This window comes from Rutilus rutilus (assembly GCF_951802725.1).
Source record: "Rutilus rutilus genome assembly, chromosome: 23".
Taxonomy (NCBI): Eukaryota; Metazoa; Chordata; class Actinopteri; order Cypriniformes; family Leuciscidae; genus Rutilus; species Rutilus rutilus.
Window position 1 is genome coordinate 18828517 of NC_140233.1, and position 24793 is coordinate 18853309.

The 24793-nt window shown below is 38.2% G+C and overlaps 1 protein-coding gene across 7 annotated transcripts in view; it reads right to left on the reverse strand.

Annotated features, from left to right (window-relative positions):
* Positions 1-24793, reverse strand: part of tjp1b (tight junction protein 1b) — a 131477-nt gene that overhangs the window by 68390 nt on the left and 38294 nt on the right. The window lies entirely within an intron of this gene.

Genomic DNA, 24793 nt, shown 5'->3' on the forward strand with positions numbered 1-24793 from the left:
GCGCTATTACACCTCTTCTGAAAGAGTACTCAATCTCCGGATCAAAACACAGGCGAAGAAGCAGCAGAAACAAGCGATTACACACAATGTAAGAACATGTATATGTAAAATAACGCGATCAACATTAAACAGTATATAAATCAAAACTGCTTAATGTTACTGAATGAAATGTCGACCCCAGGACGAGGTATAGGACTGTGAAGCATTAGGGGTGTTGACGGTTTCGATCTACTCCATGTTTTGATCTTCGTTCTGAATCCGATCTGGATGTAGTCTTTGACAAAAACTAAATTTTCTCAGCATTTTGCTTTAAAAAAAATAAAAAATAAAAAAACTTACCCACATTCAAGTGTTGACTAAAAAGAATGCATTAAGATTTTTTTGTTTCAAAGCAGATTATATATATATATATATATATATATAGATAGATAGATAGATAGATAGATAGATAGATAGATAGATAGATAGATAGATATATAGCATGTTCAGATGTTCATACAACAAAATATTCTGGGGGCCATACATTTTTTTGTGAAAATTATCAGCGTTGGCTGGCAACTTAAAAAAAAAAAAAAAACTTGTGGGAAAGAGTAAAATATAATAAATATTATAGGCTATTCTAATATATAATAATACAGGCCTATTATAATTCAGTGTAATTCATTAAATTGCAATAATGGATGCAGGGTCTCGAGATGCATTTTACGAATTGCCAGACCAGTTCTGTGGAACTAATGATGTAAATGACATATTTTAGGTTTAAAACGATGAATACTTTGCAGCTCTATAAATGAGTTATAGTGGCCAAATGTTCATAAATGCAATCTTGCATTCAACCTTCATTAATGTAAGCATTTTCAGCAAATCCCTGATGGCCTGCAGCGTCACCTCTTATCTCGGCCCCTAATGAACCTCGTTCTCCTGTGACCAACGCGGGCGCAGGGGTCCTGAGAGTAGGAGACCTCATGCCATTTACACCAGAGGACAGAGAGTTCGAGCAATGGAGGGTTGGGCTTGACTTTTATAAGGGTGGGACAAGGTCACACGGACACAATGAACAACTATAGCGCTGTGATACACTGTAATTAAACAATTAAACCGTGTGAGCAGAAATTGTTCTCTTGTGGCATGAATTATCTCCTATATTCTCATGTGTAGCTAATATCTAAGTCCCCAGGCATTATAGCACAGTTTGTTCACCATATACCCAGGCTGTATATGCCAGAAAATGTGCAGTCTACTATACGACCCGTTTGAAGTTAAGTGTCTAGATGATAATATTGTTCAGTGAAGCTTGTGAGCAGTAAAGCACTAAAGCAGTAAAGTGGCTGTCACAACCTTTTCTGCAGGGTAGCATTATAGACAGCATTTATGGTGTTATTTATTTTAATTCAATGCCCATGGCATTTTATTAAAGGGTTTTGTGATAGCTAAAAGTTTTTCCTCACAGATTTTCGCACTCGAGGAAGGATATTGTATGATATCAGGCTCAAATATGTGGATATGTCAGTGCTATATAACCACAAAAGCAAAATGTCCTTCAATACGTTAACGAAATTGAAAAGAACACATTTAAGAGGCACTGAGTCAATAACATGATGGAAAGTGAGTCACTTTTGAGGCGCGCTCCTCGAGTCTATTACAGCGCTCGGCCCTGAGGTGTTCTGAATCACCAAACAGAACCGCAAAACAGTCTAGTAAGCAAAAGCCTCTGAGGGAGTGTTTGGGGAAAGGAATCCAGAATTTGTAAAACCCAGCCTTGCCATGCGTGTACCAAAAGGCAGATGACAAATACAACTGAAAAAATCTGGTATTCCAGGAGAACATCGACTCTCATTTTGTCTATAACGATCGCTGAATGATGTTTAAGGTCAGACAGTTAATCCTTAAAAGCATACCTCGGGTCTTTAGTCACCAGGGACGTCATTCACTACCCTCCTCCTCATATATTTTTTAAAGTTAGACATCAAACGACCTGAGGTGTGTAACAGTGCAAGTTTTTTTTTTTTTCTGCACAACAATAATTGAATCTTTGATGACTGAATACGTGCAATTCACCTTTATTCCACAAGATGGAATCATGTCTGATACACAATGATGAAGTGAGTTTCGCTCATAGTTACCGCAGGCAGAAAACAAAAGAATAGGAAGTATCATCAGCAAAACTTGAATGGCTCAGAGATTTACTGCAGAGCAAGTACTGAACACAATCAAATATTACTGTCACTGTCACTTGATCTGGTGAAGAAGCTGCCAGCGATTAAAATATTGAATTTGTAGATGTTGAAAATGATAGTTTTGAGAATATGTTTGAGATGGCGAATATGAGCCAGATGCTGAATGTACTGGGAAATGAGCTCTGATGTGATGATGGTATAAAACATCTGCTCAAACTGAACCCTTCCAAGCTCCAAAATATAACAAAATATGCTTTATTTTATTCTTCTGTAATTGTTACTCTAATATCAGGAGAGTTTTATATTATCACGACAGGTACAGATCCATCCGTGTTAGATATTGATCTGGGTCGCTGAAGACCCGAATATGTAATAATGATTGGCTAAACATTCATGCATTTAAACTGATAGCTAGTTTTAACTTGTTTGTGACTGAATCAACATCCCAGTACACATTTAAAAAAAACTTTTTTTGTCTTGTTTTTGAAGAATATATTCAAAATTAGTAATTTATTATGAAGCTTAGTTTTTTTTTTTTCATTTGTAAATGTTTTTTCTTCTAGGCTATGACCAAGTTATTATGTCTGTTCCAAAACCTAAAACTACTTTGCTGTCTAGTGTCTACATAGTGAAACACATAGATCACACATTTAGAAATTAAGGTGTGGCCACAATACGGTGGTTTTGCGAGCAAAAAGGTTCTTCGTTGGTTTCAAGTTGGTCACAAAAGTTAAAAAGTTTTTAGTTTTGAAAGTGCTACACCACTGGCAAAGGAGTGTTTTGCTCCCACATTTTCACAGACATTGACACGACTTACAGCATCTTCCAATAGAGTTAGCATGTTGCTAAGCTAATGATGCTACAAGCACAAATACATTACGGGAAGCGCACTAGCCAGACGGGATTCAAACTTTGTCGGCTGAAGACCTAAGTTTGGTTTGAAGACGAAAAACGTACCAAGCACAATGTCCTCTCACCTTTCCTCATTTCTAACACTCACAACATTCAGCGTAATCTTGCCGTTATCAGAGCATAAACGAAAGCTGCTGCTCTCCGTGTGTTTTTCTGTCATCTCCGTGTGCGTTCATATGTAAATTGCGTCCGCTTATTTTAATCCATTAGATCGAAATATCTGAAAAAGCCCATTAATTTACCAGCCCATAGATCCTTCACTCGAAGAAATCAGGACAGAAGTGGTTAAAACACCATGTGTAAAAAGGGCCTAAGATGAATACATATGCAGTGTTGCTTTAGAATTAGGCTAAAACGAGACATCCTAAAAGGAAGTTTTTACATCAGAAGCATATTTATGATGCCTAAAAATTGGTAACACTTTACAATAAAGTCTCATTTGTTAACATTAGTTTATGTATTAACTGACTTGCACTAACAATGAGAAATACATTTGTTACAGTACTTATTAACCTGTGTATACATTAGTTAAAAATGACAACTGTTCACTGTTCGTTCATGTCAGCTCACAGTGCATTAACTATAATGTTAACAAATACAACTTTTGATTTTTAAAATGTATTAGTAAATGTAGAAATGAACATTAACTAAGATTAATAAATGCTGTTGAAGTATTGGTCATTCTCAGTTCACGTTAACTAATGTTAACAAATGAAACCTTGTGGTAAAGTGTTCCCAAAAAATCTCTTTGCTTTCTCATCTTACTCACTCATTTTAATCCATTCATTAAGACGTCTCATGGAAACGTCGATATTTTAGAAACATCTAGTCAAAGCAGAGGGTAACTAATGAAGTTTATGCACTTGATATTTTGCCCCTTTTCGATTTTTGTTTTCACTATTAGGACAAGCAGGTCTTACTAGACAGAATTTTGTCCCATCAGCTCTTATACAGCAGCTACTCTGTAAAGCAATTAAGCAATTGATCTGGAGAAGACTCATTTTGTGCTTACTGGCCTGCCGATAGCTCAAAGGGGAATGATTTAGTCATTATTATTATTTTTAGCCCCAGTTCCACAAGGGATCTTCTTTCCGGGCTTGTTTCCGGGTTTCTCTTACACACACGATCTACAGGAAATAAATGCTGGATGATTCTGCTGTTTTATTGATTGTTTTGATGACGCAGGATGCTCTAATTTAGGACCAAGTCCAACCAGTCAAACTCAAGTGATGTTGTTGGTAGAAGTAGGTTAAAGAAGATGCATTGGTCTTGTGAAGCAACAAGCTGACAACATGTTGTCATAATTTCATGATGTGTGATGTATCCAGCTTTTAAAGAAGACATTTGCTTGTGTCCGAGAAGACGAATCTCTGCTTCAACATCCACTTCCTTCTGCCTTACTATCCATCATCAAAATCTAGACTCCAAACCCTCCAGGGAGCAGCGTTTTGGAGGGTTATGCTGTCCGAAAGACTGAGAGGAGAGCAAACTTACTCTGACTTTGAGGAGGCCTGCATGGAAATCCAAATGACATGAATGTTGGAGGTTGAACTGTATTGGTTTTAAAAGCTTGCACACTACAGAAAGCTTTCATGAGAAGTTTGACGGATAGGAACGCACAAGAGGCCAGGTCAGGTTGAAATCGAGTGGGAATATAGCGAATTGGATTTCCAAACTGAAGGTATGTTTACACGAACAGGAAAAGTTTTTCCTTTGTGATTTTCTCGTACAGACGACAACGTTATCGAAAACGACTAAAAACGCTGTATTATTTATGCCAGGCCAGTAGGTGGCAACGTCACTTTGTAATGAAACACTGCGAGCCTATAGACTGAGCACGTAGCATACATGTATATAATGTCACCGTTTTCGCAAATTCACATTTTTGTAGTTTACACAGAGACAATAACGGTTTTGTTTTAAAAAACACGTGCACATGGAAACCGGATTTCAAGTTTCAGGCCCCCAAAACGCTGTTATCATGGGAAAAAACCAGCCAAACGCATCATTTTGTTTTCCATTTTCGTGTAAACGCCCCCTCTGAAATAACGCTCTATATACTTGTCACATACTGTACTATACATGCTGTGTTCCATTTACCTCGGAATAGGGATGTCGTAGCTGGGAATGACGTGACACCAGGGTCGACCGCGTTCCAGTACACATGGCCGGGAAAACTAAGATGGAAGTGTCCAGGCAAACCTTTGTTGTGCTCGCTCTTTCGGAATACAAACACATAACAAAGTGGTATTTTGCACAGATAATGCTGATGTATAATGTCATGTGAGCACCACTGAGGTTATTAAGACACAGACAAACAGAAGGGCTAATAAACAATATATTACTACTGTTTTACTATGGTTGATGCGCTGGGCAGCCATCTTGGATTCTGAAGTGGGGGTTGTTGTGCTTTCCCTGAGTTTCCCTACCCTGGTAATCCAGAGTTCTCGCGAGAGCACAAGTTGAATTTGCTCAGCGAGTTACTCTGGTGTCGAGTAATGATGCTCATTAAATATGCCCCTCGATCTGAGCTGCACCAATCACATCGGGTTATCTGATATAGGCGGGCCAGAGGCGAGCTAAACAGATGACGACAGCGCTGTGACGTCGAAGTCATTAGTAAACATTGCAAGATGGCTATGGATGAATAACAGTTGTTTGAAACGGCTTCGGCCGCTACAATGAACGAGTTAGACTTGGCTTTTTATCTAAAACAGGAACAGAAGACGCCGCTCGAATCGTTCCTTTGCAAGAAGGACGTTTTTGCTGTTTTGCCGACTGGATACGGTAAGAGTATAGTCTACCAGTTAGCTCCGCTGGTAGCTAAATATATGGGGCTTGTTGTGATTGGTCGTAGTGTTATCCAATTGCGTGCAGTGAGATTTTCAAATGCATGCTTGGTGCCGCCCCTCGAGCTGGCCAATTTTCATTAGTCGACGCCAGACCATTAATCTTTTAGATTTAGGTCTGGATTTCCAGGCTAGAGTTTCCCAGTTGCAACTCCGACTTGGGAGGGGTGTTCCAATTAAAAGTTCTTACTGGGAACGAGAAATTTCCTTCCATATCCGAGGACAAATGGAACGCACCAATACTTCCAATTGTGCACCAAAAGCAGTACGTCATGCAAGTATATGACCAAGTATGATCGTAATCATTTGGGTTAAAAACACAAATATGTGGTTTTAATCAGGGTTATTATCTTTAACTAAAACTACTAAAACATGAATAAAATGAAAATAAATTGTGTATTAGTTGACAAACTCGAAAATGGGAAATGAAGATTAGAAATCTTGCCTTGGCTATCAGCTGAATTAATTAGAAGTTTAAGCACAAAAAGGACTAACCGGAAATATAATAAAAACTATAAAAACAGAACTAAAACTAACACTGAAATAAAATAAAACTAAATAATATAAAAAAAAAGAGAGAAAAGCACATAACAAAATCAAACTATACGTTAATTAAAATGAAAATATAAAAATAAAAGCTATTTTCAAAAAAAATATTAATAAAACTGCAATACATAATACTACTAACAGTAATATATCAAATAAAACATGGCGTTCAGAGTTAAACACAGTGTTAGCTAGAGACTCCAAATCATCACCCTACAGAGTGTGAACAGTAGATTAATTAAGCTCTTTTAATTAGCCTCGTGAGCTTGGGGCCAAACCATTTGAACGTATTTTGTTCAGATCATATCCTCCAACCAATAATAATCCTTCAGAGACACTGTTCACTTCACACTGGCTTCAAGGCAGCCTGGGATATCTGGGTAAACACAATAGCTATTCCTACATGATAAGGAGATGAGAATAAATGGATGTTGGGGATAAAGTTGGCATGAAAGGATCTAGAGAAAGGATATACGGCTAAAACATATACGGCTAAAAATATCAGTCTCTAGCTCCCTCTTGGTGATTCTGGCAACAGACACTGGTGGTAAATATTGAATGTCCATGATGCTTGAAGCTAATTAGTTCTGGTTCTGGTTTTGAAGCTGGTCAACCAGTTTGGACTTTCTGGTGAAGATGCTAGGTTGAAGCTGAAGGGGGCGCCACATGAGAGGGGGCACTAAAATCATGTTTTTGCATGCTGTAAAGCCTGAATGTAACCAGAAGAAAAAACAATAATAACACGAAACTATATTTTTAAATGAGTTTGTATGCTTAACATACATGAATATCATCATCACATCCCAACTAGATTCCTGTAGCTCATTCTGCAACAAAGCGAAAGCTCATTTAAATTCTTGCAGCTTTCTGTTCTGCAGACATTGAAGAAAGTGTGGCTACTGTAGTCCATCCATATGCAAAAACTACTGAATATTTAAAAAAAGAAAAACATAACACTGAAAACGAAGCAGAATACACAATTGCGCTCAAGGGACTTGATGGCAAACTTTAAGACAGTAGCCTGGCCATTTGCATTTTTTGAAAAACTTTCTTTTTTTTTTACTGACACTATAACACATGATTTCATGAACTTTCATGAACTTTACAATTGAAAACGGACATTTTAAATTGTAATAATATTTCACAATATTACTGGTTTTTTTTATTGTTGTATTTTTAATCAAATAAATGCAGCCTTGGTGAGCAGAAGAGACTTCTTTTAAAAACATTAAAAATCTTACCGATCCAAAACGTTTGACTGGTGGTGTGTGTGTGCGTGTGTTAATTATAATATTATTATTATTTTATACACTATATTAATAACATTTTGCACGTTTCTAAGCAGATTTTTTATATTTTTTTCATATTCAGTGTTTAAAGGCCACTAAAATCGCCTACTGGTTTGGGCTGATTGTGTCTCTACTGCGCTTGTGGGTGTTTTTGTTGTTGTTTTTATGGGGGTTAAAGTTTGTGTTTTCTACCCCCCAACAAATGGTCCCCTGCCAGCATCCAAAACACATCAAGCTGCTCTTTTCAACAGCAGCCTCTAAATCACTCAACACATTTATCCTCTAGACAAATGTCTCATGCTGTTAATAAAGTCAGGATGCATTTTACAATGTCTTGTTTGACGCAAACTCTCAGTGCCATTAAGAGGACTGCGATTAAGCGCTGAGGGAAGTCAATTATCAAATATGGCGGAGTGAGGCGCTCCTATTGGTCGACAGTGAGGGGGGCCAGTTGGGCGTAAGAGCGCAGAGGTGAGGGAAGAGAAATCAGCTGGGAGCTAATCTACCGCACTGCGCAAAAATACACAATCCAATAAATCTCTTCCTCTTCGTGAATCAATTCCATGGATTCCCACGTGTTTCCCAGGGAAGGATTGTGTTTCAGAGAAGGTTGAGATGTTTCAATTCTCCATCCAGATGAAGTAAGGAGAAAGTAGAGATGGCAATCCAAGTGACTGTGTGTGTTGTGTGTGTCCAAGCGGTTGGGTTACATTAGTCACCAGAGGTAAACACAGAGTGAGTCATTCCTCAAAGAGTGACAGGTGCATTAAATATGTCACTTCCTGTCCACATCCCACTCCAAGAAAAGGCCTCCTGTCATGTCCTTACTCACAAATTACATCATAAAGTGCTTAAAAACACTTCGTTCATCATCTGGAATTTCAGGCTGGAAAATGAATTTCTAGGATCGAATCGACCTGAAGCAATTACACAGAACACGACGACAATCACTTTAAGTTGTTTTCTTCAGGCCCATAAACTTGAATGATGTTTTCCTGTATGGCCATGAATGTGCTTCTTATGACCATCCATCGGAGTGACAGTAAAGGACAACCTTGCCTTTTCTGGAATGACACACGTGGAAAACATAAAAAGGCCTGATGTCAAATAAAAATATGTGATGAAGAAAATCTCACTGACATTGAAGTCGTGTCTAGAGACCAGATCATGACAGAGACTTGAGAGTGGGCTCTTTTAACTTGAGCCAATAAGAAATCACCTTTGGCTGCCAGTGCCACCCAGAACACCTTAGCAACCAGCTAGAAACACCCTAGCAGGTAGTAACCACCCAGAACATATTAAAAACTAACCAGAACACCCTAGCAACCACATAGCAACATCTTAGCAACCACCACCCATAACTCCCTAGTAACCAGCTAGCAACACCCTAGCAACCACCCAGAACACCCAAACAACCAACTAGAAACACCCTAGAAAGTAGTAACTACCCAGAACACCTTAAAAACCAACCAAGACACCCTAGCAAGCATATAGCAACATCTTAGCAACCAGCTTCCAGAACTCCCAAGTAACCAGCGAGTAACACCCTAGCAACCACCAAGAACACCATAACAACAAACTATAAACACCCTAGCAAATAGTAACCACCCAGAACACCTTAAAAACTAGCCAGAACACCCTAGCAACATCTTAGCAACCACCACCCATAATTCCCTAGTAATCAGCTAGCAACACCCTAGCAACCACCCAGAACACCCTAACAACCAGCTAGAAACATCCTAGTAAGTAACCACCCAGAACACCTTAAAAACCAACCAAAACACCCTAGCAAGCACAGCAACATCTTAGCAACCAGCCACCCAGAACTCCCTAGTAACTAGCAAGTAACACCCTAGCAACCAACCAGAACACCATAACAACCAACTAAACACCCTAGCAAGGACACCTTAAAAACCAGCAAGAACACCCTAGCAAACAAATAACAACATCTTAGCAACCACCCATCCAGAACTCCCTAGTAACCAGCTAGCAACACCTTAGCAACCACCCAGAGCACCCTTAAAACCAGCTAGAAACGCCCTAGCAAGTAGTAACCACCCAGAACACCTTAAAAAACACCCAGAACACCCTGTACCACATATAGCAACATCTTAGCAAAAACCCGCCCAGAAATCCCTAGTTACCATCTAGCGTCACCCTAGCAACCCCCAGAAAACCCCAACAACCAACTCGAAACACCCTAGCAAGTAGTAACCACCCAGAACACCTTAAAAACCAACCAAAACACCCTAGCAACCACATAGCAACATCTTAGCAACTATCAACCCAGAACTCCTAAGTAACCAGCTAGCAACACCTTAGCAACCACCCAGAATACCCTAACAACCAACTCGAGATATCCTAGCAAGTAGTAACCACCCAGAAAACCTTTAAAACTAGCCAGAAAACCCTAGCAACCACATAGCAACATCTTAGCAACCACCCACCCAGACTCACTAGTAACCAGCTAGCAACACCCTAGCAACCCCCCAGAACACCCTAACAAACAGCTAGAAACACCAAAGTAGTAACCACCCAGAATACCGTAAAAACTAGCCAGGACACTGTAGAGATTCTAGCAATTACCCACAACACCCAAGCAATTGCAATATCACCCTAACAACCAGCAAGAAAACTGTATAGGAGCAATTACCCAGAACACCCTAGCAACCACATAGCAGCATCTTAGCAACCACCCACCTAGAACTCCCTAGCAACCAGGTAGCAACACCTCAGCAATCATCTAGCCCCCTACCAACCACCCAGAACACCCTAACAAGCAGCTAGCAACACCCTAGCAACTACCAAGATCCCCCTTGCAACCAGCCAGATCACTATAGAGGTAGGAGCAACACATATCCAGTGCTCTTTTAAAGCGACCGCTTGATATGGCATGAAAGAAGAAGCTCTGTTATGTAACTTGCTTTAGGAAGGTGAGACTAATGCTTTTGTATAGGCCAGCATCCCTCAGAGAGCAGCTTGAGCAGTGAGGTCACCGTCACACAGTAAAGCTCTGCCCTCTACAGGACGACTGCATTCACACACACACCTCAGCTTTAGAGGGTGCAGAGAGGTCATTCCCTCATCAAAGAATCATAAACACAGCTGTGCTTTTATTATGCCATGTTGTAATTTATGACTAGATTGGTTATGTAGGTTATTACTGAATAAAAAATAAAAAAAAGCAGAAAAAATAAGCTTCAAACAAGACATTGTGAAGAGAAATGAGTTTTACCTTGAGGCAAATGCTTCCGCACACCCTATATGTCCTTCAATCAGGCAAACTGCCTGGGAACGCACTGGGCAGGATCAAAAAAGGAGGGGGGAAAATCAAATAGCGTTCAACATGAGCAGGAGTGTGTTTCTGAGTGTGCAGTCTGTAACCCACGGGTTTGCCTGGATGAGGAGACGCTATATGGTCTCAGCAGCATATGGCGTCTCAGCGGGAGCTTCGAGCAGATCTCACACACGAAACACAACACAAACAAGCCCAGCCCGACACACACCTACACACACACAGACTAAAGTAAAGGCTAAAATGACAAAAACATCAAATAAACAAAGAGATTAAGAATGTAGTGAATGAAATAAACGTGGCCGTGGCTAAACTCCAACAGATTTTTGGCCACACACACACACACACACACACACACACACACACACACACACACACACAATCCTCAGGCGAAATTGCAGTGCACCAAATGATGAATTTTGGGGTGATTCCAGTCCAAATGCTCGTCTCCATGTTTATGCCAGTACTCTTGTTAGTGGCTGTTGACCAGTTTAGGTTTTAAAATGACCACTGACAATATGGGATGGAAGTAATGCCAAAATATGCTTAATGTTAGGACATATTATGTATATAAAATTGCTAAAATCAAATGCACATGTATTTAAATTTTATCAAACTATGAATATATTATTATTTTAAATTTACTTAAAATTCACATATAATATTAAAAAAGATTTATATATAAAAAAAAATTACCACCACGCACTTATCGCTGAAATATTATTAAATATTTGATAAATAATTAAATATTTAATATTATTATTAAATAATTTATTATTATGCTTTGGCCCTTTAATTTTCATAATATAATATATAAAATAATATGATATAATATAGGCTAATATAATATATGTATTAGTATTATATAAATTAGCATTTATATATATATATATAGATATATATAATTTAAATTATTTAATATTATATTTTATTTATTTATTTTAAATTATTATAATATATATTATAATAAATATTACATATACATATTAATATACAACATTTACAACAAATATTAATCTAAATTAGTATTACTTTAAATATTTATATTTATATTTAAATATAGCATATTATCCAACATTTTGCAAGCACTATGAGAAGAATTAATTTATTTGTAATTGTTCATAAAACCATGCTGACAGATTGTCGGATTGAATTTAATGTGTAAATTGGGTAAAAGCATAAATAAAATAATTTATGCACAATTTACTCAGAAATGATTTTGCTCATGTTTCCTGAATAAGGTCCAATGACATCAGAGGTGATCATTCACACAAAGACAACCATGTTCAATAGAAAAGAGAGAAAAGGAGGAAAGAGAAGCACTCGTATATGTCGGGAAAGCATCGCTCAGTGTGAGATCTCCAGCGGCTTTAATACCTCTCAGCTGAGGAAGCAGAATCCCTTCCATTAGACCAAATTAACAACAACACGGGCTGGTGGGAGGTCAGCAGTAAACTTTAAAGTTTAACTGAACGCTCACCAAAATACTCCTCAAATGATGGTGTTACAGTGACGTACCTGGTACCTCACCCACTGGACACGGACTTTAAACAAAATACCTCAGAAGTTAAAAAAGGACCGTCTGAGAGACTCATTTGCGTTTGAATGTAATCTGTGCATGCTCAGTTCTGACGGCTCATCAATAACAGATCAATAGCATGAGTCATCTGACCACACGCCAGAGATTTGAGATTGATTAGTAGTGCGCACGCTGTAGTAAAAATCAAGCCCACAAGCTTGATTTGATGGTTTTTTTGTGGACCAGTTTGCAAAGCGCTCACACCTGAGCCACGGAGACGTGTCGATGACTGTAACCCGTCTGATCTCCTGCCCTTAAACTGGGCCTGGATTCCACATTCCTTCAGCCATGAATCCAGCATCATGGATGCCAAGATCATCACTGGGATTTACATCTGAGCTCTTATGTTTACAAGTTTATCACAGAGAGCAATGTGGGAAACTGACGAGGGCGGGCATTCATAAAAAAAAATTGTGTTATTTTAGTATCAGTGATACACTATTATAGTTTTTGTTAATACGTTGAATTAGATTTTTGTTTTTTTATATTTTCTGCTTTAGTAATTTGAGAGTTTTATATGTAGGCTATGTATATATATAGTTTTCATATGTAGTTTCTATATAGTTTTTATACATTTTTTAGTTTGAGTTATTTTAGTACTTCAAGTTCTCCAAATAGCTGAAATAAATTATAATATATAAGTCTATTTTGTTTTAAGTAATGAAAATGTTTTTGTTTTAATTTTATTTTTAGTTAACGGCAATAACCCTGATTAAAAACTCTTCATAACTTTAAATGAAAAATAGTTTGCATGATTAATCAGCTCTTAAATAACCATTTGAGAAAATCAATTGTAGTGTATTTTTAAAAACCTGCATAAATAAATAAATAAAAAATTACAGAAATGAACGTAAAAAAAAAAACAGTAACACATCAATACATTCATAAATTAATGTTAACACACAAAAACTAATTTATTAATCATTTACAAGTCTATGTATTATTTTAATTTATTATGAATATATCATTTCTGCTTTTATTTTTCCCCCTTAGATGTGAAAGTGGGAATTTTATTTTATTTTATTTTATTTTATTTGACAGGTTTTGTCCTCCACATGTATTGATGTGTGCTTTTATATTAGACAGATGACCTTCACACGTGCCGTTCTAGAAAACCTGGAGGACAAGGACTGGATCTCTAGATTTTATCATCAGAAATCAATTCACTCCCTTTTTCCTGTTAACTGAAATTGATTGTAGACCATACAATGTGTTGTTTAAAAGGAATCTGAAGGGCTAAAATAAGACATTTAAGACTCTGAGGCACAGAATAAGTTCTAACAAAGAATGCCATTACAGAACACATGCTGATGCATTTGGCATGAAACAGTCGACAGCTTTCTTACTAGAATGGTTCCTCAGTTATTAAATGGCTTCCACTGCAGTGGCGGATTCTGTACCTCAGCTGCCACAAAGGGAGGTGTGTGTAGTTAATTGATGTCAACAAGATCCTTGGGTATCAATAAACCTAGTTGCATTTGTCCTTGAAATCTTGTTGACCTGTGAGCTGACTAATGTGTTTACTTTCTTAATGGCCATTTCTCAAAGGAATTGTTCTATTGAGTCAAATCCTTTAAATGATTCAGTCAAACCGATTCACAGATCGTTGGTAAATCACTCAGATGTTTGGGCAACAAATCAACAATTTTACTACAAAAATGACACGTTTACTTTCAACCGGAATTACACTGACTTCCCAGCGCTATTAGGATGCTAAAACAGCATCTGAATCCAATTTTACACGACAATGTGCAATGATGCAGAAAATTCCCTTAGTAGGAGTTTCTTTGAAAACTTTTAGTATGAACCGTGATCTTACATAATCTTAACAGCTGATGTAAAAATTGGCCAATATATACAGTATTGATGGTGACATAAATAAGGACTGGCAGTGGAGTCAGCAAGATCCTATTACAGAGCTGTCAGACTGCAGGCTATCATGGAGTAAAATGGAACTCTATCACCAGTAAACCTCTAGACTAGCCATGTTTCAATCCGAAGTTGTCAATTTAACTTATGCGCAAAATTGGAATATTGCATTAAACATTTATGAATAAAGCACCATTTCCATCCCATGTGTTCAAGAAAATAAAACTTCCTAGGAAATTGGTGCCAAATGTCTGTGAAATAAACAGAAGTTGCTGCAATCAAGGCAATCTTTTTTTTGGACGTCATAGATGACTTACGTCTCAGGCGAAACGCAATAAACTCTGTCATGTTACCTTGCGTTCGGATGCTGGTGTTCAGGAACGAAATCGTGAGAGACACTTCTGGGAGGTGATTATACCCAACCATTTTGAAGACGGACTTTGGCTCAGGCATTTCAGACCGACCAAACCAACATTTGAAATGCTGCGCGATACGATTGGTCCGCTGGTTAGTCCAGTTATCCAATCACATCCACTGAGGCAAAGTCACGCGAGTTGTGCATTGATGGATTTATTCGGTAAATATGTTCCTATCGTAGTTCATGCACGTGTCGTCTTATCAGATGAAAAACTAGCGGCCTCAATTAAGCACATCTTGCCGTTTCCATCCAGCGTTTTTAGTATCGTAATAATATCGTATTGTGAGTTCAGTATCGTGATATGTATCGAATTGTGACATGAGGGTAAGCTAGTGACTCCAAAGAGTATCTTTTCATAGCATAGTACATTTGCGGAGCCATTTTTGATAAAGACTTTTAACTGGGGTCATAGTAATTTTAGTAGATTTAGTTCCCCTCAACTTCCTACAGGTTGTTAAAAACAATGATCTCACTGCATAGATGAAACAACATTTCATAACTGCAATATTAAGCACGTGTGGGCTTTTACTAGAAGTTTGTGTATTATCTGCAGACTGATTTCTTGAAGCGCTGCGCCATATGTTGAGGTTTGAGGGGACACACGTGGTCACATAGACCTCTTGATTCTCAGACTCTGACCCGACAGCTGGATCGCTCTCAGCGGGGCCCCGGTAACCCAACCATCCTAATGCACGTGCATACACACACAACATTAACACACCACACCACCAGAAACACATGAATTCAGTACTGCATGCTAACACTGAACATACGGACAACCAATATGCACACCACAGAACACACACACATTTCTGTAAATGGGTTTTCACAGTAGGGTGGCCTGTTACTAACATACCATTTCTGCACACATGCACGCTCTGGGGTGCACGTTCAGGGTCACCGTGTATGGTATTTACTCACTTATCAGAATACACACACAAACACATCTGATAGGGTGGAAATATTACATTAGCACTGGGGTGAATCTAGCTTGAAATGTTGATTTGTAAAGTAAACGTTTGTAAAATTGTATACAGTCCGTCAGATAATGTGCTGATCATGTCAACCCTGTTACTTTTTTGAGGCTTATGTCTCAACATAAATTAAACTTAATTTAGCTTGAGATGACACAGCTCAATTTAAACTCAAACATCTTAATATATGTTAGGATATTATGTTCTTAGAAAGGTAACAGCGTTGAAAGTTTTGCAATTTAATTTGAGATTTAAAGGTGTGTTCACAATGTCATGGAACTACTGTATAATGTGTTTGTTAGAAAGAATTTAATGCTGAGGTTTCTGCAAATATCCACTTTTCAGTCATCAGATGTTTGCTATACAAATTCAAGGTAACAGGACAGGCATTTTAAAATTGCCTCGTACTGACGAACTTGAAAAAGTGATAAAAAAAAGAGGATGCTTGAACTTGAACTTGCATACTTCTGTAAATGGGTTTTCACAGTAGGGAGGCAAATGTCCTCTAATATACCATTTCAGCACACATGCACGCTCTGAAATGCACATTCAAGTGTGTTCAGGGTCACCATGTGTGGTATTTACTCACTTACACACACACACACACACACACTGCTGACAGGGTGGAAATATTACATTGGCAGTAGGCTAAATCTATATCAATCTATATAAAATGGATGCCATTTCCAGTTTTGACATGGTGATTTCTTAAAGTAAAGTAAAGTAAAGTTTTTATACAGCTGCCTGTCAACTCTGTTACTTATGCTTATGTCTCAACATAGGCCTTAAAGGGTTAGTTCACACAAAAAAGAAAATTCTGTCAGTAATTACTCACCCTCATGTTGTTCCAACCCCGTAAGACTTTCGTTCATCTTCGAAACACAAATTAAGATATTTTTGATGAAATCTGAGAGCTGGCTCACTCCTCCATAGGCTTCTATGGGATCAAAACTTGCCGGCCCAGAAAGTTAGAAAAGACAATGTTAAAATAGTCCAAGTGACTACAGTGGCTCAGCCATAAGTTTATCAAGCGAAGAGAAGACTTTTTGTGCGCAAAAACAAACAAAAATAACGACTTTAATCAACTATTCATTTTCTTCTGTGTGGGACTCTGAGTGAGTTCACGTAGTGTAACAGCGCACCGCTTCTGGGTTGTACGTTTAATTATTTCCTCAAAGGTAACAGGGTTGACATTTTAATGTTGTCTCATACTGACATAATTGCAAAAAGTGATAAAAAGAGGATACTTCTGTACCCTGTTCCCCTTTCTAAGAGATATAATTGCCTCAACATAAATTCATAAATTTTGATATAGGTTAGATCTAACTATGTTCTCAGAAAAGCTAACAGGGTTGACAGTTTAATTTGAGTTTACAAGTTCATAATGTCACAAGGTGCTTATTAGAATTTAATGTGGTTATTAAAAAAAAATCCACTTTTAAATCATCACGTTTTTGTTACACAAAATCAATGTAACAGGGTTGACATTTTAATCCAAATTTGAAAAAATTGCTTAAAACCCAGAACACTTCAACATCCTTAAAAGGTTTACTTGACATGATGATGCAACTACGAAACCTGTTCTTTAAAGCGATAGTTCACTTTGAAATTAATTGTTGATATGTTTTAGCTTACCTCAAGGGCATCCAAGATGTAGGTGTCTTTGTTTCTACAGTAGTTTCAATTTTGATATTTTTAGGTCAAACCGTTCTTGTCTGTCAGTCATATAATGCAGGTCGATGGTCACTGTCTCAAAACACAAGCACAGAGTCCAAATGAAACAATTCCCCATCGTAAGTACACATTGATGGCCTAAGACACGAAACGAGCGGTTTGTGTGAGAAAACGAACAGTATTTATATCGTTGTTATCTCTTGAAAACAGCACACGTCCAAATGATCTGACGGCGCGGGCGGGTATAGATATATACATAGATGTCGCCTTGGCTACTGCAGTTCATTGGAACGAAACCGTAGCCAAGCGACATCTAGTGTATATATCTATACCCGCCCGCGCCGTCAGATCATTTGGACGTGTGCTGTTTTCAAGAGATAACAACGATATAAATACTGTTCGTTTTCTCACACAAACCGCTCGTTTCGTGTCTTAGGCCATCAATGTGTACTTACGATGGGGAATTGTTTCATTTGGACGATGGGGAATTTTTTTAATTTGGACTCTGTGCTTGTGTTTTGAGCCAGTGACCATCGACCTGCATTATATGACTGACAGACAAGAATGGTTTGACCTAAAAATATCAAAATTGAAACTACTGCGGAAACAAAGACACCTACATCTTGGATGCCCTTGAGGTAAACTAAAACATATCAACAATTAATTTCAAAGTGAACTATCCCTTTAATTTATGAAACAGTTCATTACTTTAAAAAGGGGAAAATATGATGGTAACAGGGTTGACATACAACTTGGAGCTACAAAGGTTTTTAATAACACATTATACCAACTAAAATCTAAATATATTTTCAGTATAAAATATTTCCATATATTGTGTTTTCATTAAAACGTTCAGTATACATTTGCTAATATAGATTAAGTCGTTGAAAGTACAGGGTGGAAACAGGCCAAGAAAAGGCTTCTTTGAGATGAAAAAAAGACAAAAACATAAAAAAAACCATATAATGAATTTTAATGTTAATCATTTTTTTTACACAAACGTCTATGAGGAACAAAAACAGCACCTATTTTACAGAATGACCTGATGACACACAGTAAAAATGCTCTAGCTCATCTTTCACTGATCAAACGTATACATATGCACACACACACTTAGCACTGCTCTAATGCCGCACAGAACAAAATGTTCTACTCCCACTTTCTCTCCATCCCATCATGCTCTAGGGATCCTCACGCCATAGTGTTGAGCTTCCAGCGTCACTCAAGTTAACGTCACCCCGATCCGAAGAAAAAAAAAAACACCTTCTCCTGTTCTCATTCCTCTCCCGTTCACCTCCTCTGGCTGTCTCCATGACATATAGGTGAGATACACCTCCCTCCCTCCTGTTCCTCCTCTTCTTTGTGTCTTTTCAGCCCCTGCATCCACCCCCTCCTTACCGTACGCACCTCATTCAAGGATAGCCCCCCTCTCCTCACCCCTCACGTGTGGGGACACCTCTGTCCCCATTCCTATCTTTCCTTTCTCAGCCCTCTCTCACTCTCTCTCCCTCTCACATAGATCTCTGAATAATATGCAGATCGGTTAACTGTAGTCTCGTCTCCGCTGCAATTGCAGCTGCAGCACTTTTGCCACACTGAGCAGGGCGCTAAGTGCTTACGCTGGTGTTTTTTGGCGAGGACAGCAAGCGCTCCTGTTCACATACTGCAGCCTAAATGTGTGCCACTATGTGATTTTTTAGTTCTAAAAGGTCAGATTAGCATGCTAACAACAGATTAACATGTAACTGATCAAGGTGTAATACATTTCACATTTGTTCTTGTGAGCACTAGGTTCGCAACTATTTGGGAGTATTTAGCTAAATATTTATGTATTCAATAGCACTCTGGATTAGCTTTAGGATTAGCATTAGCGTTGTTGCCGACACCTCCATGTGGCTTTTGCAGCAAAACGCTTTTTCAGACTGCAGAACAGCTGAGAGAGCCAGAAAAATGCTGCTTAAAAAATATATCGCGTACGTGTCCCTTTGTAATCATGTCCCTGAGATTATGACTGTAAGAACTGGCAAGCAAAATTTAAAGTTCAACAAAAAATATTCAATTGTGTCATCATACACTCACCTTCATGTTGTTCCAAATCCATATGATTTTCTTTCTTTGTAGCACAAAAGCAGCTTTTTTTGAAAAATAAGCTGCTAAAAAAAATGATGTTCAGAGAACACCTCTTTCCATATCATGAAAGTCAAGGGGACTGTTATGCTTTTTAAAAAAAAGCACAATAAAAGTTTCATATGATTTAAGCTCAATTCCAAGTCATCTGAAGCCATACAATATCTTTGCATGACAGACAAGAATATTTTGACATACACAGCATTTTTTCCCACTCTGCCCAGTCCCCAAACACCCTGAGGTAATACGTCTAACGGTGGCCATTTCAAAAGACCAACTAACCAGTTATTTTGTATAGTTATTGGTATATCTGAAATAGTTGAGAAAACTCAAATACTTAAAAACCGCAGCGAAATAAATAAATAAATAAATAAAGCACTAAAAAAGCATAGAAAAACCCTCAAAAATATGATTTTTTTGTGTGCAAAAAAACTAAGTGTATGAGTCTTATTGACTCATTTTATAAAACATCCATTAAAAAAAATGAATGGGGACTGGGGCTGTCAAGCTACAAAAAGACAAACAAAAAAGTGTTTCATACCGCCACGTATAGTATGGTATTAAAAAGATGCATGACACAGAATATACAAACAAGGATACTTTAATAGGAGAATTCAAACAGAGTAACAACCGCAAAACACCAAGATGAGAACTGACAAGGAACTGGACAGAAAAGGAAGTATACACATAGTGAACAAGGGAAATAAACAGGAAACAGGTGAACTTAATCATTAAGTAATGAGTAACCAAGGAAACTAACTATGGAAAGGAGAACGCTACACTGAGGGGCTGTTTATACGTCACCGTTTTCGTCTAAACGCCTACAACTTTTTATGCGTTTTGGTTGTTTGTTTACACGACAATGGCATTTTGGGTTCCTGAAAACGCAAAGTTTTGCAAACGGGATTCAAAGTGCAATTTTTCGGTCTCAGTGTAAACGACAAAAACGCGAATCTCTGAAGATGATGACATCATGCACATGCGTATTACGTGTTCAGTCTATAGTGTTCCATCGCCAACTAATGGCCTGGCAGCAGAATACAGGGTTTTTAGCCGTTTTCGCGGATCCGCGTAAATAGGGATCGTATCGACAATGGTGTCGTCTGTACGCGGAAAACTCAAAAGAAAAACTTCTCCGTTTTAAGCATATCCTTGTCGTGTAAACATACCCCTGAAAGGATATACAAGAAACCTAAACACATGAACAAAAACACAATGAAACTAAACAGAAACCTGACACATTCTTGTGCAATAAATTCCATGTATTCTAAGGAGCCGTTTATACGACACCATTTTCAACTAAAAACGGAAAAGTTTTATGCTTTTTGGCCTTTCATTTACACGACAACGGTGTTTTGAGCGCCTGTAAACGCAAACTTTTGAAAACTGATTTCAAAGTGTAAGCTTTTGAAAACGATACCGTTATACCGTCTCCAAGTAAACTAGAAAAACGCAAATTTGTGGAAACGGTAACATCATGTGCATGTTTATTACATGTTCAGTCTATAGGCGCATAGTGTTTCTTTACAAAGTGACATTGCCACCTACTGGTCTGGCATGAGTAATACAGTGTTTTTAATCGTTTCCGTGGATCCGCGTGAACGGGGATCATTTTGACTACGTTGTCATCTCTATGCAAAACTTAAAACAAAAAAGTTTCCGTTTTTAGTAAATCGTTGTCGTGTAAATGTACCCTAAGCCAAACGGTAACAAATTTACTCATTAGACACATAAAACACATGGCTAATGAGTAGCTTTTTGTCATTTTGAATCTTGACAGTTCCAGTTCCCAATCATTTTCAAAAAGTGACCAGGATAATCTTCAAAAATTCACCTTTTGCGTTTCACAAAAGACATTTCATATTTTTTTGTGTGAACTATCCCCTTTATATAACCCTTTTGTCCACACAAATCCAGGAGGATGAATGATTATGCATTACGAAAATAGCTAATGTGTTTTACAGTTACCCTTAAAAAAAGCGTGGAAAGCCTCGGCGGGGTTACTGAAGTGCAGCAAAACGGTAGTGATATGAATTTACGTCCTATAATAATTTCTGCTCCTGTGCCTTTAATATTGCCTTTCAAGGTGAATGAAAAAAATGAATGGAGTGATTGAATGGAGATGAGAGGTGGAGAGCTGATATCGGCAAAAAGGAGAGCAAGGAGACCGTCCACGAGATGAAGAGATGGACAGAAGGAAAGATTGGAAGAAAGAGAGAGAGAGGGAGTCTCACTTGACCAGAGTTATGTGATGCATTTCACGGTGCTGCATTTCTCCTTTGCTCCCTCTCTCTCTCTTTCTCTCGGCTATGCAGTTTTCTGCAACCTATGCACTAACAACTGATTCATGCTCTCCATGAGAGAGAGAGACCGGCACTCGCCAACACAAATGACAGCAGGATTGGGCACTCTGCCAAACAACGTGACTTCAAACACTCCAATTTTATTGCATTCACATGCATAAATCAAAGTCAAAACATCAGTGTTACAAATGCTTCAAACGCAGCTTATTCGGCACGGTATTATGTGTTTTCTTTTCACTATACAATCAATTACAGACTGATAAGATTAAAGTCCTGCCGTACATTTTCTGCTCCTCCTGATGTTTAAATAATAGCCTAATGATAATAAAAAAAAAAAAAATTGTTACCTTTATCTTAAGTTGACTTGCATGATAAATATTTCTTCCTAGACGACAACCAGATTAAATAGAGCGCAAATGGAGACTTTTGCTAGATATTTCTCCTGAGAAAACATCCCCAGTTATCTCAGGGATGAGTTCATTACATATGTCTCTGCTAGAGTTTCAGAAGAGATCTCAGAGTCTCAACCTGTGCTCAGATTGGTATGGAGTCCATAAGAGGATAGAAATATGAGATGTGAGGAAAAATGATATATTTCCATCATGACAACTCTCTGAAGATTTTTAGCATGGTAATGGATGTGAAAATGTTAATGTATTTGGTCTTGGCGGAATAGATCTGCTACGCGGCTGCTGAACTGCTGCTGATCTATACAGGTGGAGCTGGGGAAGGGGACGAGTTTTAGACGAACTCTGAAAGTGTGTATCAAACTGCTATAGTTAATGGTAACCAGCCATTTAAATGTTGAGCAAGCATGCTAATTGGCTGCAGATGTGACATGGACTAATCAGCTTGTGCCAAGTAGTTAACGCTGTAAATATCATCAGCTTGCGCCATCTAGAGTTTCATGACAGAACTTTTTAATGCTTTTGTACGGCGCCCAGCACATGATATGCGGACAAAAAAAAATATCGTGGCCATGAATTAAGAATTCGCTCACTCGGTTTAGTAAATCGTGGTGACGTTGAACTAATTTATTCCATCATTTTGATTTAACTTAACACAAGGGAACAAATTAGTAAAACGTGCTGATGTAAGTCGTGGGATCAATTGTTAATTCGTGGCCACGATAGAATTTTTTTTTTTTACTACGTCACATGCAGGGCTTTTGTGAGCCAATGCAAATTTTTTCTGGGGAACGCAAAAGGTTTGCGAGTCAATGCAACGTTTCTCTGGGAGCGCAAAGATTTTGCTGGCAAGCGCAAGTTTTCTGGGGGAACTCAAACGTTTTCCAAGCGAACACAAAATTTCTCAAGGGAAGGCAAACGTTTTGTGAGCGAACGAACAATTTCTGGGGCAAATGCTACATTTTTGCAAGTAAAGTTTATGGTAAACAAAAAAGGTTGCAAGATGACACAAAAGCATTGAAATATAATTTTTCATCCCATTGAATTGTTTCCCTAGCCCGGTTAAACCTAACTGAGTTATGGTCTGGCAAAGCTTCATTAATAACTCATTTCCAAAGGGGCGTCACCAACGGACGTCGCTCAAATGCCTCTGGGTTCAATTGGATAGACCTAAAACCAATCAGAGCGATCGTCATCGTGCCATATGCTGTGTCCCAATTCGCCTAAGTTACACTACGCCATAAAAGTATGTACTCTTTTTGTGAAGAAAAGGTATTTACTTTTGAATGTGTAGCAAAAAAGTAGGCAAGCTTTGTTCTGGGACATACTAGAATTCGTCATCTTTATCGGACGGATCTGTCGCGTGCATCCTGTCACGTACACTGCCCTGTCAATCATCTTGTCACAGTTAAAATCCTCTATTAAATCTAATTTAATTTCTTACCGTTTCGGAGAGAAATGTAGTAGCACGTTCATCTGCCAGTGGGTCTTTCATGGAGACTGTCCTCATGTGTTTGCAATTTGAATATAATAATGCATTTAAAAGTTGGTGCGCTTCACCAACGGACGTCGCTCAAATGCCTCTGGGCGCAATTGGATAGACCTAAAACCAATCAGAGCGATCGTCATCGTGTAAAGCCCGCCTCAACGTTTCTGATTGGTGCCGCGATTTGGACGGATTCGAAATCGGCTTGAATGGGCTCTTTGCCAGACTACTTGCAGAGCAAATCTAAATTTGCCGGAAGTTTGTCTGGGTTTTCCCAGGCTATTGTTTCCCCATCATCATACCCCTTTAGGGGCTCCATAGATTTGTCAACCCCACTGAACATACAATCAGCTTAAACCAGCCTAAGATGGTTTGCTGGTTTTAACTGGTTTTAGCAGGACTTCAAACCTGGTATTTAACCAACTGGTCTCCCAGCCTGACATACAAATGGCACTAAGACTAGCTAAAACCAGCTAAGACCAGCAAATCATTATTGGCTGGTTTAAGATGTGTTTTTTTTTTCAACAGGGAAATATTAACACCAAAAGAGATATCTTTTGGTGTTAATATTTCCCTGTTGAAAAAAAAAATTGATATTGAAAATTGAAAATTGAAAAAAAAAATTGAAAAAAAATTGAAAAAAAATTGAAAAAAAAAATTGAAAATTGAAAAAAATTGAAATATTGATAAATATGAACCTAGCCTGGGTTTCTACATGCTGCCTTGAGCGCAGCGCGATTTTATTCACGCTGCTAGGCAGCCTGGATTCCATGGACCAGATTTTCACCTCAGCGAGGGGACCAATCACAGAACGGGGAGGGAGCAGCAAGACGACGACGACGTCTATGCGACACACCGAAGCAGTTTGTTTATATCTATGGATCCAAC